The 18,275-nt window shown below is 42.3% G+C and overlaps 1 protein-coding gene across 9 annotated transcripts in view; it reads right to left on the reverse strand.

Moving 5' to 3' along the window:
* The window catches only part of SLCO5A1 (solute carrier organic anion transporter family member 5A1), a 112,906-nt gene that overhangs the window by 80,961 nt on the left and 13,670 nt on the right, over positions 1-18,275 (reverse strand). The gene's annotated exons all lie outside the window — the stretch shown is intronic.

The raw sequence follows: 18,275 nt of genomic DNA on the forward strand, positions 1-18,275 counted from the left end.
AGTGTCAACAGATAAAGGTGATCCAATTTGTTTATTTGTTTATTTAACATATTTTTATACCACCCAAAACGCAAGTCCTCCGGGAAGTTTACCACAAAACAAAAACAACCAATAAAAAGATTAAAAACAGTTGACACAGTATATCTGGACTTTCAAAAACCTTTTGTCATAGTTTCTCATCAAAGACCTTTGAGAAACTTGGCAGTCATGGGATAAGGGAACAAGTTCACGTGTGGATTGGTAACTCATTAAAATACAGGAAACAGAGGGTAGGTATAAATGGAAAGTTTTCTAATCAAGGCAAGTAAGAAGTGGGATCCCTCAGCGATTCATAAATTATCTAGAAGTTGGGTAAGCAGCCAGGTGGTCAAATTTGCAGATGACACCAAACTATTTAGGGTAGTGAAATCCACAACAGATTGTGAGGAGCTCCAAAAGGAACTTTCAAAATTGGGGGAGAGGGCAACAAAACAGCAAATGTGGTTCATGGTTAGCAAGTGTAAAGTGATGCATACTGGGGCAAAAAAACCCAACTTTACACTGTTGAGATCTGAGCTGTCAGTGACAGCTTGTTGAAAGTGTCGACTCAATGTGCAGCTGCTGTGAAAAAGGTTAATTCCATGTTTGGAATCATTAGGAAAAGGACTGAAAATAAAACTGCTGATATTATAATGCCCTTAGACAAAACTATGGTGTGGCCACATTTGGAGTACTGCGTAGAGTACTGGTAACCGTTACTTTAAAAAGATATTGTAGAACTTGAAAAGGTGCAGAGGAGGACAACCAAGATGATCAGGGGCCTAGAGCACATTCCTTACAAGGCAAGGCTACAACACCTGGGGGGGGGGTTAGTTTCGAAAAAAAGACGACTGAGGGGAGATGAGATAGAGGTCTATAAAATCATGCATGGTGTGGATAAAGTGGATAGAGAGAAACCTTTCTCCCTCTCTCATGACACTAGAACCAGGGGTCATCCCATGAAACTGATTGCCAAGAAATTTAGGACAACAAAAGGATGTATTTCTTCATACAACGCATAACCAATCTATGGAATTCTCTGCCACAAGATGTGGTGACAGCCAACAGCCTGGATGGCTTTAAGAGGGGTTTAGATAAATTCATGGAAGGCAGGTCTATCGACAGCTACTATTCTGAGGGCTATAGGCCACCTCCTACCTCAGAGGCAAGAGGCCACTAAATACCAGTTGCAAGGGAGTAACAGCAAGAGAGAGGGCATGCCCTCAGCTCTTGCCTGTGGGCATCTGGTGGTCCACTGTGTGAAACAGGATGGTGAACTAGATGGCCTTGGGCCTAATCCAGCATAGATGTTCTTATGAAATCTTAACTCCTGATTAAGAGTTCCCATGTTTTATCAAACCAATCTTTACTATTCTTTAAACAATATTTTATAATAAATATAATATTTAATAGGAGGCAGATGTTTGATTTTCAGCCTGGCAGTGAGCTGGCAGCTGGCAGCAAACAGATACCAACAACAAAATTAAATTCCCTTCTAATTTCTTGTTCAGCATCCAAGCACCCTAACAAGATTGCTACAGACTCCAGTGGGATAACATAATTATTAGGTTTTTTAAAGTAAGATATTTTAACTTCTAAAACTAAACAGAAGACATTCCCTCCAACTGAATAGCTTGCCAGATATTTTCACCCATAAGTACTGGAGATACATACATCTATAGTAATATACTGCAGACTTCAAACTCATGTTATTATCTATATTCCCCTTAGATGGCATATTTTCTAAGGGATGCCATTACTACTTCCGTCGGAAGATAGCTGTGCTAAATCAAGTTGATCTAAACTGCGCATTGCAGTCTAAGAATCAAGAGCTTTTAATAATTTATTTTAATAATGTATCAGACTGTAATTGTCTTGTAGGGAATTACTCAACAATGTATATACCAAAAATACTGAATCCATTAAAAAAGCATTGCATTTTAGAAACAAAAAATGTGTAGGGAAGAGAAGAAACCCTTAACGCCATTTTGGAACACTTTTAATAGCAATAGCAATAGCAATAGCACTTACATTTATATACCGCTCTATAGCCGGAGCTCTCTAAGCGGTTTACAATGATTTAGCATATTGCCCCCAACATTCTGGGTACTCATTTTACCGACCTCGGAAGGATGGAAGGCTGAGTCAACCTTGAGCCCCTGGTCAGGATCGAACTTGTAACCTTCTGGTTACAGGGCGGCAGTTTTACCACTGCGCCACCAGGGGCTCATATAGGGCTGTTTTGATGCCTCTTATCGTAGAAAATTACTGCTCAGAGACCACAAGAGCATCCTTTATTTCAGAAACCCAAAGCTTCAAAGCAGATATTCCATACCACCATGAAGCCTCTTATATTCTTGTTGTTTCAATGAACAGCTTCTGCAAAAACAAAAGCAACCAACTACCTCAAAAGGTAGTATCTCTGTAAAAACCCCATTATTAATATTCTGCCAGAATCTAATGTGATCAATTAAAAAAATCAAGGATGAGGCCATGGAGACTGACACTAACTTGATAATAACTAACTTTATCACTCCTAAGCGTCCTCTCTGACCCACTTCAGAATTGGCTCCATGGTATACGGAAGAACTACGGGAGCTGAAGCAGCAAGGTAGGCAATTGGAACACAAGTGAAGAAAGACTAGACTCGAATTAGATAGATTACAACACAGAGCACATTTGAAGACCTATGCTCAGGCAATACAAATGACAAAGAAGAAATTCTTTTCTGCAAGCTCACAGTCCAGTGGAGTTGTTAAAGACTGTGACAGGACTAGTGCATGCCCCTCCTCCCTTGAATCAGAATTTGGAACCATTAACTAGCTACAAGTCTGGTGGTTATAGACCAGCTCCAGTCTCAGAGGCAAGATGCCTCTCAATACCAGTTGCAGGAGAGCAGTGGCAAGAGAGAGGGCATGCCCTCACCTCTTCCCTGTGGGCTTCTCAGAGGCATATGGTGGGCCACTATGTGAAACAGGATGCTGGACTGGATGGGCCTTCGGCCTGACCCAGCAGGGATGTTCTTATGTTCTTAATTACCATTGTGATGTTTGTAATTCCTCCAATCTTGATTATCTATACCAATTTCAAACTGGTTTTCAGGCAGGCCATGGGGTAGAGACTTGCCTTGGTTGACCTGATGGATGATCTCCAATGGGAATTGACAGAGGGAGTGTGACTCTCTTGGTCTTTTTGGATCTCTCAGCTGCTTTTGATACTATCGACCATAGTATCCTTCTGGACTGTCTGAGGGGCTTGGGAGTGGAAGGCACAGCTTTGCAGTGATTCTACTCCTACCTCTCAGACAGATTCCAGATGGTGTCGCTTGGAGACCGTTCTTCAAAATGTGAACTTTTATCTGGCATTCCCACCCACCCAGGGCTCCATACTGTCTCCAATGCTCTTTAACATCTACATGAGACCACTGGGAGAGATCATCAGGAGATTTGGTGCAGAGCGTTATCAGTATACGATGACACCCAAATCTATTTCTCTTTCTTCATCAGGAGAAGGCACAACCTCCCTAAATGCCTGCCTGGAGGCAGTGATGGGCTAGATGAGGGATAACAAACTGAGACTGGATCAAAATAAAACAGTGGTACTTACTGTATGGTGTTGGAACTACTGTTCTCTCTAAGGTGTGCTCATGCATGCATGCACACCAACTTCCAGGCTCCCACACAGCAGTTTCTGGTGGGTGCACAGTTTCTGCTGCACCTGCCATTGCCTGGCATCTGGTTCCCCCCACCCCCATCCTCAACCAGGAAGCATTTCTGTGCTTTCCCCCTCTTCCCGGCTGGGTTGCCACCACACTGCCACTGCTTCCTCCTCCCTCCCCACAACCAGCTGGGCCACCACCTTCTCCAGTTTCGGCTGCAGCTGAAGCAGCCGGAGGAGTGTGGGAGGTGGTGGCTCCCCGAACAGTGGCTGCAGATGGAGCAGCCAGCGGAGAATACATTTTATACCAGACCAGAAACCACCCAGATCTGGGTCTACAGTGGACCCAGAATAAGCTTTTATAGGTCTGCACACTATGGTGCTTAGTAATGACTTTGGATCACCTTTGGATCTGATACAGAGTAAGGATTCAATTTTCCAGGCCTCTAGAGGAGAAGCAGGAAAATAATTTGTTTACCCCAAATTATTTATTTCCAGATGGAGGGGGGGAAAGAGATTTCCATTTGTTTTCTATTACTAATATGGATTTATCACAAGGGCTTAGGACAGGTTAACTAACTATATAGATTAAAAAATATAAACTTTAAAGACATAAGGCTACAAGCTCTTTCAGTGATACTGAAATACACTCAGGCTTATTCTTTGGGGAGTCCCCAGAAGGGAGGAATTATGCTACAGCCACTAAAAAGACTGCAGCACCTGTACAGCATAGTTTAAAAAGAGTCTTCTATCAATCAGTCTTTCAGATCACTACAGAACACAGTGGAGGAGAGGAAGCCCATACATCATGCAACTAAACTAAATCTGTTATTGGTTCCCAAAGCTATATGCTGCAAATAGCAGCTCCAGGGGCAAAAAGTGGGGAACAGCAATTCTCAACAGCAAATCTGCATGAGAGCAAAGGGTTAAGTAAGTGTGTGTGTTTGTGTTTGTGTGTGTGTGTGTGTGTGTGTGTGTGTGTGTGTGTGTGTGTGTGTGTACACATATAGGACTCATCCACATATTTAAAGTAATATCTGCGCTTTGGCCCCTAAGTTGAATCAAGGCAAGCCACAGATTGTTCACTTTGAAGAGAAAATGTTATGCAATTTTATCTTCTTCAAGGCCCCAAGAACACACATTCTTCACATATTTTCAGATACATGCCATATGATATGATATAACTCTTTTCTTCACATTGCATTCCATGTCTTACAGTAAGCCAACACAGTCTAACAAGCAGCACAGGAAATTACTTATACATACTTATTAAATTTCTAAGTTGCTCTTTTTTCAGAGAAATATCCATGCAACTTACAGGGCCCAGTTCACTTAGGGACAAACTTTTTAGTTTATTGTTCAATTTCCATACCACCTTGCATAAAGTTTATCCCAGCGCAGTTTACAAAAGTTAATATTAATATTAAAATAAGTTAAGGCCATAAAAACACACACATCAAAAAACAACAGCCAGAAAGGAAAGATTGACAACCCCTAAGGGGTAAGAGCCTGAACAAATAAAATAGTTGATATGCGGGTTGTGAGATTAGGGCTTGTGTATTTATTAATTTTATTTATTTATCATATTTATACACCAACTGATATATGCATCTCTAGGCAGTGTAAAGGTAAAGTGTGCCGTCGAGTTGGTGTCGACTCCTGGCGGCCACAGAGCCCTGTGGTTGTCTTTGGTAGCATACAGGAGGAGTTTACCATCACCATCTCCCGCGCAGTATGAGATGATGCCTTTCAGCATCTTCCTATATAGGAGTTTCCCACAGTCTAGGAAACATACCAGCAGGGATTCTAACCAGCAACCTCTAGCTTGATAGGCAAGTCATTTCCCTGCTGCACCATTAGGTGGCTTTTTCTAGGCAGTGTACATCAGCGATCCTCAACGTTGGGCCCCCAGATATTCTTGGACTTCAACTCCCAAAATCCCCAGCCAAAGGCCACTGCAGCTGAGGATGCTGGGAGTTGAAGTTCAAGAACATCTGGGGGCCCAACGTTGAGGATCCCTGGTGTACATCATCCAAAATACAATATAAAAACAGAACACAACTGAAACACTATCACAGAATAAAAACAGTTAATTTCACAGAGTAAAACAAACAGTTTAAAATTAGTTTTAATTAAAAGCCCGAAAAAACAGGTGTGTCTTAAGGGTCTTTTAAAAAGCAATGAGAGATGGAGAGGCTCTTATTTTGACAGAGGGTGCATTCCAAAGCCTTGAGGTAGCCACAGAGAAGGCCAGGTCCCAAGTTGCCACCTGGCCGGCAAATGTAGCCAGACCTCCACAGATGATCTTAACAGGCAGTAGCGTTTATGACAAAGGAGGCACTCTCAAATTACATTTCTATACCGCCCCAACTTCAATCTCCAGGTGACTGACACACACAAAAACCTACAACTACTTAAAACAGCTAAAACAATTAGATGCAGCTAATTAAATTAAATTGTTTATTTAAATGTAAAGAGCAGGATGAAACACTCCTCCTTTGCAGACTTACTTATCCCAAAGTATCTTTAAAAAACACTAAATGTGAGGCCTTGATCCAGATCAGCACTGCAGCAAGGTGAGGGGGACTTTACCTTTTTTCTTCCATGACAGTCCCAATTCAGATTCAATCCCCTCTTCCTCTAGCAGCCATTGTCCTAAGGGTGTTTTTCTCACAGCAGGCATTATTGCAAATTTGAAGTTGCCCAAAAAACCCGATGCAAAAAGTGGATTTTTTTTTTTTTTTACCCTGGATATAAATCGAGCTACACTAACACGCAGTGAAAACCCCAATCGTGTGTGTGCTCCCCAGTAGCTTGCAGGGACTTCGAGGTAAATCTGGCCAATATGTGAACCCTCTATTCTGGAGGAGATGCAAGCTATAAACCCTGTGTGAAAAACGTCAAGGAGGAAAGTTTCCACAATATTGCATCGTGTGCCTTCAGACTATTGTCTGGGTCTTCAATAATAACCCATATCAAGGGCATACAGATTTGTGGTCAGAATTCATTTAAGCAGGCAGATTTGACTATGGACACGTACCATGCATTCCAGCTTCAGACATCACATCAGAAATTCAAAAGCTGAGTGACTCATGTCTGCCATCCTTTTTATACATACGTCCAAAATATCAAAAATAAAAAAACTGATTGATTGATGTCCAAAACATCCCTCTTTTTTTCTTACTGCTATTTAAGTATGATGAAATATAAATATCAATACCATGTCAAGCAAGAGGTGACTTTATGCATTTACCATTGCCATCTGCAAGGAAACCAACCATGGGGGGGGGCGAGGAAGGGGGAGAGAGAGAACAATGCAGTGCAAGCTTATCCCACTAAACATATAATTGCTTGGCACTTTAATCTGAATAGAAATGACACTCCACCTTGTAAACTGGCACAGGGCCATCCAGACAGATGGACTAGGGTGCAGGCAGCCAAGAGATTATGTATAAGCATCAGATGCATTTTCTGTGAGCAGGACATCCAGCCAGGAATGTCAAAACAGCTGTCCAGCCTGAGTTTGCATGCCTGCACTTAAGAGGATATGACGTTGCCACTCAACCCCTGAGCTGGATTAACTTGGAAAATAAATAAAATAGCTCCCCCAGCTACATAAGGTGAGTTTTGTGAAATCGGGATTACAGATCTGAGACACTGCAGAATTACATTTAGAGTAGAGATGGACAGATGTTAAAGCATTTGCAGAGACCGAGTCCTAAAGTGGTGTAAAACTTTAAAATGGCTAGAGCGTACACACAGAAAGTATTGTTGTTTAGAGTCCTTTCTGGCGGCATGTACACACTGTTGCACTTGACATTTAAGCAATATCCATACAACATTTATTCAGGATGTTCTACACTTGCATCTTAAATTTGGCCACGTCAGTCCCACAACCACATCTCTCGGCATATCTGTGTTAAGGAACCTGAGACCCCTTTGGAAGTCAATTAACTCTCAGTGACTTGGAAACAAAGCCACATGTCAGAAATGACAGCAACATCCATGTGACTAAATAGCAGAGCCACGTGATAAATGGCATTTATCATGTGCCCTTGGCTGCCTTACCTGCCCTCTGCTCACTTGACTAATCCATTTAGACCAGGGCTTATTCTCACGTTCCAACTGCCTGAGCAGCTTTCAGTCTCCAGGCCTGCTGAAATCAATCTGCCAGAGAGAGCTCTCTTTAAATACCATTTGGGGCAGGGGGGAAGGGGATCATTTCTTTTAGCCATTAAATGTGAACTTCCCATGCCCTGCAGAGTAATATAGTATAGATACTCAGCATGCTGAAATGTCACTAAACCAGACTCTTGGAATGGGAAAACATCAAGATTTTGAGATATGCAACACTCTTCTTTTGCAGTTTTACTTATCCCTCAGTCAGGGGTGTAACTATAATAGGGCAAGGGGAGCCAGTTGTCTGGGGGCCCACAGCCTTGGGGGGGCCCCCAGCCACGCACCCCCAGCCGCGCACCCACCTGGGCTTCCTTCAGTTGTATTCATCCTTCAAAATTGATATGAGTGAGAATGCTCCCTCCCAAATGTTCCATCAGGAGGGGGGGTCACTCGACCTACACCTGGTTCCTCTTTCATATCTCTCCTAGTCGCATGGCACACCTGGTTCCTCTTTCGGACCTTCCCTAGCCAATGGTGTTAAATGTCAAAAGTTACAGGTTGGGCAAAGGGTCAACCTGTAACTTTTGACATTTAACACCTTTGGCTAGGGAAGGTCCGAAAGAGGAACCAGGTGTGCCATGCAACTAGGAGAGATACGAAAGAGGAACCAGGTGTAGGTCGAGTGACCCCCCCCCTCCTCCTAATGGAACACTTGGGAGGGAGCATTCTTGATATGAGTTACCGAAAAATGAGGAAGTACGCCTGAGCTGACAGGCCGATTCTCTCTAAATTTAGACAAAAGCTCTAGATGGGGTTGCTCTTGACAGCATGGAAAATTTGCTGGAACAGGGGAACTTGGCATTTACTCGTGGGTGCTAAGATCAAGGCCTAAACTGTGTTGAGCAAACAGACCCAGGTCAAGCACCTATCTGATACAATATGGCTAACCTATCTATGCACTTATTCAATATAGAATTGACCCGATTAGGTCTTACACATTCCAAAAGTGGCTCAGGGCGGTTTACACAGAGAAACAACAAATAAATAATGTCTTTCTCTAGTACCATTAAATGACTTGCATCATCCACAATTTACAAAATCTTTTAAGAAATAATTTAGGATGATATTCTATTGTGGCACATAGGTGTTGTGTGTGTGTGTGTGTGTGTGTGTGTAGTGTTTGTGAGACTATGCTTTTTGTTACCACTATTCAGCCTCATTTAAGATTTCTTTACTTCATGAGCTGAGCTTCAGTGAGGGGCGGGGGGCATTTTAAAATCTTGTCTCCACCCTTGCTATGCCCCTGCCCTCAATATCTCTGAAAAACACTAAAAGATGATGATTTGAAGGAAATTGAGCTGGATTTCAGTATCTGAGAAAGAGGAAATTGTGTTTCTGTACTTGTTCTATATTATCTATTTTTAATTTATAAATTATTACATTCTAGGGAAATGTTCAGGCTGATGAAAGATTGTCCTCCAAGCTTGTTGCTGGACAAGGATAAAAACCTTGGTTCCCCACTCCAAGCCTGCAAGCTTTTGATGATGGCCTCTGGAGCAGAATGAAAATCTGGATAATGAACTGAGGGGCAGGGATCATACTTTGCCCCATTCTCCTATTCTGGAACTTGTCATTCAGCCTCCTGATGTTAGGTAAGGGAGGAATGAGACCCATTTGCTCAGGTCCATCCTGCTGCAACAGCCTGCATGAAAGGTTGGAGTGTGAGCAAGAGACAGCAGAACTAGGAACTGGATGTTATACTTACAATGGCTATACAGGGCTTTGTTTTAACTTGTAATCTGAGAATGAGATGGGGAAAGCTAGAAATGTTTAAAAATGAGGTTCTCTGTGTTGCTTCCAGTGTTGGTTTGGATAGAAATTGAAACAGTGCAGGTCAGATCATTGCTTTGCATTGACTAATGTCTACTGACCATGATTTAAACTACACAGAGCCCAACAGAAATGTTGCCTCAAAGGATAACAGCCATTAACCAGTACACAGTTAAATGCATTTAAGTGACACTAATTTCAATCAGCACTAAGATGCGCTCATTTAGAAATCACTCCTGCTTGGTTGGGTTGGCAGCTGCAATAAGGTCTGAGTCTGTTTCTCCCAGGGGTCCGCTGGATCACATAGCAAGGTATCCACTCCTGCCCCTCTGGTCTCCAGGAAAGCATTTTCAAATGGCATAGCATCCACATGGAGTCCCAACCACATGGAAGTGATTTTCAGCAGCAAACACACCACTAAAACATTAGACGCAGCCCTTGCTGGATTTCCTTTCGAGGCTGTGCCTCTACTTCTAGCAGACAAGTGACCTTCCTTCTCCTTTGCAAAGGTTCTGCTGCTCACTCTCAGCTGCTGCTCTCTTCCATTCTGCTTAGTGCCAGTAAAGTTCAACACACACACACACACACACACACACCCCACACCACCTTCTACCATTACATTTCTACAAATCTCATTTGACAAGCCGCAGGGAGGGTGTTTGAGAATGCTCTTTGCTGCATACTCAACAGGTTAGATTGGTGAATGTGTCCTTTTGGAAACCAGCACTGCAACACACGTTTGGATTCTTAAGAAACTGATCCGTTTCTCATAGGTCTCCCTGTAATAAATCCCTTTTCACGTTTTCTATGGATGTGTGAAGAGGGATTAAACTGTCCACCATTCCTAACTTTCTTGGAACACAGGAAGCTGCCTTAGACCAAGTCAGACCATTGGCCCATCTTGCTCAGTATTGTCTGCTCTGGCTGGCTGTGGCTCTCCAAAGTTTCAGGCAGGAATCTACTTGGAGATGCTAGAGAGTGAACCGGGGAACTTCTTCTACATGCAAGCATGAAGATGTTCTTCCTCTGAGCTACGGCCCCATCACCTAAGGGGAATATTTTACAGCATTCACATGTAGTCACACAACCAAATACAAACCAAAGAGAATCCTGCTTAGCAAAGGACAATTCATTCTCACTACCACAAGATCAGCTCTCTTCCTTGCATTCATATAAGATAAGAACAGAAGACCGGAACAGAGCCTCCATGTGCTCAACAGCTATACACAAGTCAACTCTATTTCAACCTTAAGAAAATGTGGAAGTCAGGAGCAGGGCTTGCCATCTCTTCCCATTCGCCTGCCATGCAGATTAGTTCTACTGAGATTAACCAGCTGAACCAGGGTTTCTTGCAGGACAAGGTTTTTTTTCTACTTGAGATTTTGGCAATTCCCCAAGAGAACTAATCAGATCAGGGCTGGTCCAGGGTTTTGACACCCTAAGCAAAGATTGACTTTGGTGCCCCAGCTTTAATTTGAGCTATGAAGGGTGCTCAGCCATTCACCAGGTCAAATGACCAGCCTGCATTGATAATCAATGACACCCTTTTTTCCCCCTATTGCCACTGCCTCCCTCTCCTCAGCAGTGCAGGAACTGTGATCCTCAGGGCCAACCAATATTTCTGTCTCCCTAAGAGACAGCTTTTAAAGGCATTTCCATCTGTGACCCACCAAGTCCAACTGCAGCCAAGCCAACCACCGCACACACCACTTACTTCCCGCTTTGAATCCGGGCACTTGAGAAACCAGGATGGAGGCTCCTACCTGAGCAATGACAGCAGTAACAGAACAGAATGAGGAAGGGGTTGGGGACAGAGTGCACTGATAGGGGGTGGGAAGCAAGTCAGAGACTAGCTAGGAGGTGGATCCTGCCCACTCAAGTTCTGCCCAGGAAGCTGCAGAACCCTCCAAGAAGTGGAGCCCGAGACAACCACCTAGTCTGCCAGGTGGATGGGCCAGACCTAGATCAGATTTCTGCAAGTTGACTAATATATGTGCTCTAATTCCAGACAACAAATGTTTAGCCATATTCAGAATGAAGCAGGAACAAGGAATGATGCTGAAGTTTCTGAGTTTCCCATTCTAGAAGTCACAGTTTAGAGCTCATAGGAAGTAGGATTGTAGTTTAGACAACAAGGTTTAGTTGAAACCATTGCTTCTAATTCAAATTAGGTAAGTAAGCCGCAATTATTTCCTTTGACTACTGGATTGGGCAGAGTTCAACGGAATCTTAAAAGTATGACTGCACCAGCTATTTTTTTCACCCTGAGATATGTCCCAAGATATACTGGAACATCTGGTTGGTCTACATCTCACCCTGCATAGTGCCATGATTTAGAGTCCACATTTCCAGGATTGGTTGAGATAATGTCAGAACCTCCTCAGAAAGGCACTAATTTAACCACAAAGATCTCCATCATAATCCCTAGAAATATTGTCCCCCTGAAAGGCTGTCATTTGAAATGTTGTTTATGGACACTTACTCATGAGCAGATCTGCTGCTCTACAATCCATTATAGTAGCCTAGTGCACTAGATAGGCCTTGGGCCTGATCCAATAGGGCTGTTAACCTTACTTGTGACTAAATGCCCAGCTTGTCGTTTCAGACAGCAAGATGGTATGCCTATCTGTGGGCAGAGTTTCTAACAAGTATCACAGCCTACCCACCAGCAGGTCTACTAGATGAGTAAGAATTCCAGTCTTCCACTTGACATAGCAGATTAGAGTGCTTACTCACAGGTAATTCCTGCACTGCTCTTTGTGCATGTTGAATGTAGACACAGAAAGAGCAGCACAGGAACACAGGAGGTCAAGGAGAGTTTGCCCCTCACTGTCCCTGAAATAAGGATACAAGCCACTAGTGCAGACATAGCCGAACTTGCTCACAATATTGTAAGCATCAGCAGGGCACAGCCCGGCACTCTTCCTCAGATTCAAATTAACCACTAGTTCCTATTAACCAACAGGCTAGAGGGACTGCAGGAAATTAGGCAAGTTTTGGGAGTGGCAAGAACCATGGGCGGGGCGGGGGGGCACACAACCCAGAGAACTACCATGGGCTATATAGCTCAGTAGTAGAGGACACACTTTGCAGGTAGAATTTCCCAGGTGCAATCCTTAGCTTCTGCGGTTAGGGCTGGGAAAGACCCATCTGAAACCTCAGAGAGCCACTGCCAGTCAGTGTACATAAAAACTGAGCTAGATGGACCATTGGTTGAGCATAAGACAGCTTCAGATGCATGTTACTGGCAGTTCTGGAAATTACTGTGTGTATATTCAAACATTATATATTCCACCATGTCCACAAATTTTAGAGCAACTTAAAGGTCAAGTGTGCCGTCAAGTCGATTTCGACTCCTGGCGCCCACAGAGCCCTGTGGTTTTCTTTGGTAGTATACAGGAGGGATATACCACTGCCTTCTTCCATGCAGCTTACAAAATATAAATCAACAAAATGCCAACACATATATTCAGGGGTGTAACAAGGTTGGCGTCGGCCCTGGGATGAAAAGTGAAGATGAGTACCTCCCCCCGCTTTTTCAGAGAGGTGCAAGAGGCAGAGAAAAGAGCAAGATATCACCCAGCTGGTGGGGCTCCCTCCTTCAGGGGCCTATGGACATCCACCCCCAATTCAATTATAGCTACACGCCTACATACATTAAAAGCCCAGAACTCAAAACACCAGTGGCACCATCAGAATCCTGGCACATCTGCTAGAATTAATAGGTCTTACAGTTCTTTCTAAAATCCATCCCAAAAAAGTAGTTAGGCTAGGCAGTTCAGTTCAGCATAGACCACATTTCATAACCTTGAAACTATCCTGCCATGCGGCTATTTTTACTTCTGTAGAACAGAGCTCTGAGCAAGGCCTTCTACAGCTGATTGGTTTATATGAGGAAGAGGCACTTGTTGATATATGCAGGTCTTAGGTTGTGAAGATTAGAACTAGATCCTTGAACTCAGCTTGAAAGTTAACAGAGAATTAATGCAGTTACTGCAGTACTGATTTATTATGCTACTTCCTGAGAAAAGATCAGTTGTAGCAAGCTTTAAGTTTTCAATTGTTTTAAAATGCGGTCCTGTAGAGTGAGCACTGCAGTTGTTAATTCTCAAGATTATAAAAGCACAGATCAATGGTGACAAAATCCCTGTTTTCCAAGAAAGTGTGATACAAAGCTTATATATTTAAAAAGGCACCCTTGTTCCTGGGCATGATCACTGACTTGTCTACCAGAAAGTTGGGTCCAGAAGCAGTCTCAGACAACAAAACCCGTTCCAACAGAGAATTCCTCTGTTATGTTTGTTATATTTTGCCCATCTTCTGTCATGGAATTCAAGGGCCTTTCCCAGACGGTAGGCTTAGCTGTGGAATTAAGTGGGGTAGAGGAATTAAGTGGGGTAAAGTATAAGGTAATATATTAGCCGCATAGAAGCACAATAAAGTCAAAGAAACCTGGAGGGCTATTCACACAGGGCTTCTTTAATAAGATTCCTGCTGGTTCCTTCCAAAGTTTCTCCATGCACTATTCATACCGTGCACTGTTCAAGTCTGTGTAGGGTATACAACTCCCAGTGGTACTTTATGGTGAACATAAGTACATAAGTAGGCTTTTCTTAAAGCCCTGCCTTTTGCTATAATTTTTAAAAAAATTGCTGGTGATCTTGCAGAAAGTCACCAATCAATTTTAAAAAAAGAAAAAGAAAAAAGTGAGGCTTTAAGAAAAGGTGCTCTATCAGCATGGCCCCTCCATAAATCCAAGAAGAAACATAGGTGCATATTGGATATATCAAAATATCCCAAAAAGCCACTGTAAAAAGTTGAACTTCTTAGCATGGATATAATGCGGGCTAAGCTCCAATGGGCACGGGAAAACCCAAATTGTGTATGGATTGCTCCCTGATATCTTGCATGCACTTAAAAGTAAATCTGCCCAATGTGTGAACACACACCTGCCCTTCCCATGAGGAAGCAAAGTAAAATCACTGTCTGGGAATGTCCTGGTATGTGGGGTGTAAGACCTAATCGGGTCAATCTTATATTGAATAAGTGCATAGATAGGTTAGCCATATTGTATCAGATAGGTGCTTGACCTGGGTCTGTTTGCTCGACACAGTTTAGGCCTTGATCTCAGCACCCACGAGTAAATGCCAAGATCACCTGTTCCAGCAAATTTTCCATGCTGTCAAGAGCAACCCCATCTAGAGCTTTTGTCTAAATTTAGAGAGAATCGGCCTGTCGGCTCGGGCGTACTTCCTCATTTTTCGGTAACTCATATCGAGAATGCTCCCTCCCAAATGTTCCATATGGAGGAGGGGGGGTCACTCGACCTACACCTGGTTCCTCTTTCGTATCTCTCCTAGTCGCATGGCACACCTGGTTCCTCTTTCGGACCTTCCCTAGCCAATGGTATTAAATGTCAAAAGTTACAGGTTGGGCAAAGGGTCATGGATGGTCAAGACCCCTTCTCTGTCCAATCACTATTGATGCGTGGGTGGGAAAGGTTCGAGGATACTTAAAGACCCTAATCTGAGGATAGAGGGTACCAGGCTCTTCCCTCAGGGAGGGTGGCTCAGGCACGGCATACAAGAGGAGGAAAGGAGGAAGTTGATCCGATCAATCAATGTGACAGCACCTAGCATCTAGCAAAAAGAGGAACAAGTCGAGGTTCCCTTGTGGTATAGTATATTGTGACTGCAAGGGTCTGGCTGTCCTGTCAGTATCTCAAGGCTGTTAGTTTTGTGACTGCTTTGTGTGAGAGAAGTAATTTTGCTGCATGCTGTAATGCTGTGATTCATCTGAATATTGGTAAGGAAATAAATCTGTTTTGATTAAATATAATCTCTTCACTTTTCCTCGTGTCTTCTTGGGTCTTGGGATTCTTGACAGCCAGTACCATCAAAAAGGACCCACGTCTATGAATGTGAGGATTTTTGGAGCCCTCAAGTATTCCTGGTTGCAGGGATTGGAGGTGTCAAAAATCTCTTACAGGGGTTATCAGGTAGTCACCCATTCAGGCCCCAACTATACCTAGACCTACTTAGCTGCAGCACGTTGACAGTATCAAGTACATTTAGACCATGTCTTCAGACCAAATTACTACAGATAAACCAAACATACTTGAATTCCCCATCAATATCACATATTATCTGGATTGTCTTATCTCCAACCTATTGATAATCATCTTTAAAAGAAAAGAACAAATATAATCATTGAATCTGGTGCACTTCCCTTATAACCTACAGAGATATATAGCATTTTCACTGCATTAAGTGAGTGAAATGTTCACCACTCCTTCACAATAAACATTTTTAAAATGTGTATTTTTTCCTTCAAATTATTGTCCTACAAAACAGCTAAATAGCTAGACTATTACTGTTTTCAGATAATAATTGATTTTGCATTACAATTTAGTTATTCTCAGCAGCTGCAATCTCATATATAGCTCTTTTTAAAAAAATCAGTTAAACTGACAAGCTCGTAACTGAGCACAGGATTGTATACAGTCTGTGTAGAACCAAAAGGGTCACAGTGTATTACCTCCCAGTTTGCTCTGAAAATGAAGTGGACAGACACAACAGAAGACTTTCCACATTGCATAACTCATGCTTCTTCTGACTGGGAATAATCTTGGGTTTCTCAGCCTGCATTATCACAATTTAACCCAATGCATTATAAGGGGAAAGCTGTCACTGTTGGCCATATGAGAATATGGCACATGAATAAGTAAGTAGTGCTTAGGGAAAATGAAACAGGATAAGGAGAAAGCAAAGTACACCTCCCATTTACTACCATATGACAAAAAGTGTGAGGTAAACTATCAGATTATATGGATCTTCCTCTACAACAGAGAAGGGTCTTGAACTCCTGCTTTTCCTCATGCAGATATTTACATAACTGGGATTGAGAACACCATACCCTAGATCATTTGCTCATTTACCTGGTGTTATAGACATCCAAAAGTGTATTATGAGTGCAAAAAGTATTCTTTTTTAAAAAGAATATATCACTGAACTATTTTTTCCTCAAGGAACAGAAACCCTAGCTGAGAACACAGGAAAGATAAAACTGCTGCCAGATCTTTGAACAGACTTTATGAACATAAAACACTCAAGACTAAACTACAGATATCTGGAAACATCAGCTTCCACTGAATTCAGTTAGCAGTAGCTAAACAGAATGAGCAATTGAAAGCACAATATAATTTTTAGAATGCTGAACAGTTATAAAAGAGTTTAGATGGTCTAATAAACAAGTATGTTGCCAATGCACACTTTAAACCATAACTGGAATAGGGGCACTGTATACATTTAACATGATCATGTGAGAGTACACCTGGGGGTGGGGGGAGGAAATCTTTTTAACACACACATATTTTTAAAAATCCAAATATCTCAAAATCTGAATTTCAAAACCTGAGCTCAGATTTAATATTCGGAGGGAATTTTAATTGTGGGATAATTTCACTTTATTTATTTATTTCATTTATAAACTGCCCCATCCAAAGGCTCTGGGCGGTGTACAAGTTTAAAAAGACATAAAAACACACACCATTTAAAACACAGTGCTAAAAACAATATAAAAACAATTCAAACCCAATTAAAAACCATTTAAAACTAATTAAAATACTTTAAAAAACATTTTTGATAAACTCAGGAATGATATTAATCTGTGCTTACAGATGATCACTTCAAAATAAAATCATCATTTTATTGTAAACTGCCCAGAGACATAGGTTTTGGACAGTATATAACTTTATTTATTTCATATTCCACCTGACTCAAAAGGCTCTAGAAGTTTACAAACACAAACACAATAGAAACAGAATAAAACCAACTATTGCACAACAATTAAAATTTAAAACATTCAAAGATAACAGCAATTAAAAGTTTTAAACAATTAAGAATACATTAAATAAATAAAAGCCAAAAACCTATTTTTGGTGAAAAACGGGTCTGTAAATGTGAGCAAATGATTTCAGGGTGGGTGCTGTGACATGTTGTCAGGTATGCATAGAATAACTAAATTCAGCTCTCTTGAGCAGTTTCTGACACTTTGGACTAATGACATTTATGCAGTTTGTTGGCAAACAGCATATACAAGGAACTTCACTTGCAGAGTTTCCAAAAATCTTTGATATTCCAGGCCCCACATGGACTACCCTTATCACAATTCATACCTACTGAATTGTACATTTTCATTTGGTATAATAGAACAGGAGGTTGAAATAACTTACAAACTTGGCTACCATATTTTAAAAATCAAGGATGTGCATGAAGCATTTTGTGCACATCCTGGGTGGGGGGGAGGCCAGAGAGCAAGCACTTTAAAAGAAGGAAAGCAGATCTTACCTTCTCCTCCATGGCCCCTCCGCTGCTCCAGCACAGCACTGTCAGGATTAAATGCCCCGCCGCGCATCTGCAGGGCTGCTCCCAGGAGCCCCCGGGCAGGGTCGGCATGGAAACGGCATCTGCATGTGCGCGGGTGCCATCTTGAACGGTCAGCAACACCATGCTGACCACTCAACAGATGCACATGCAGATGCCATTTCTATGATGGTCCTGCCCACGAGCTGCTGGGAGCAGATCAGCAGCCACATGGTGGGTCATTTAATCCCGACAGCGCTGCACTGGGGCAGCGGGGTGGGGGCATGG

This window comes from Hemicordylus capensis, chromosome 4 (genome assembly GCF_027244095.1).
Source record: "Hemicordylus capensis ecotype Gifberg chromosome 4, rHemCap1.1.pri, whole genome shotgun sequence".
Taxonomy (NCBI): domain Eukaryota; kingdom Metazoa; phylum Chordata; class Lepidosauria; order Squamata; family Cordylidae; genus Hemicordylus; species Hemicordylus capensis.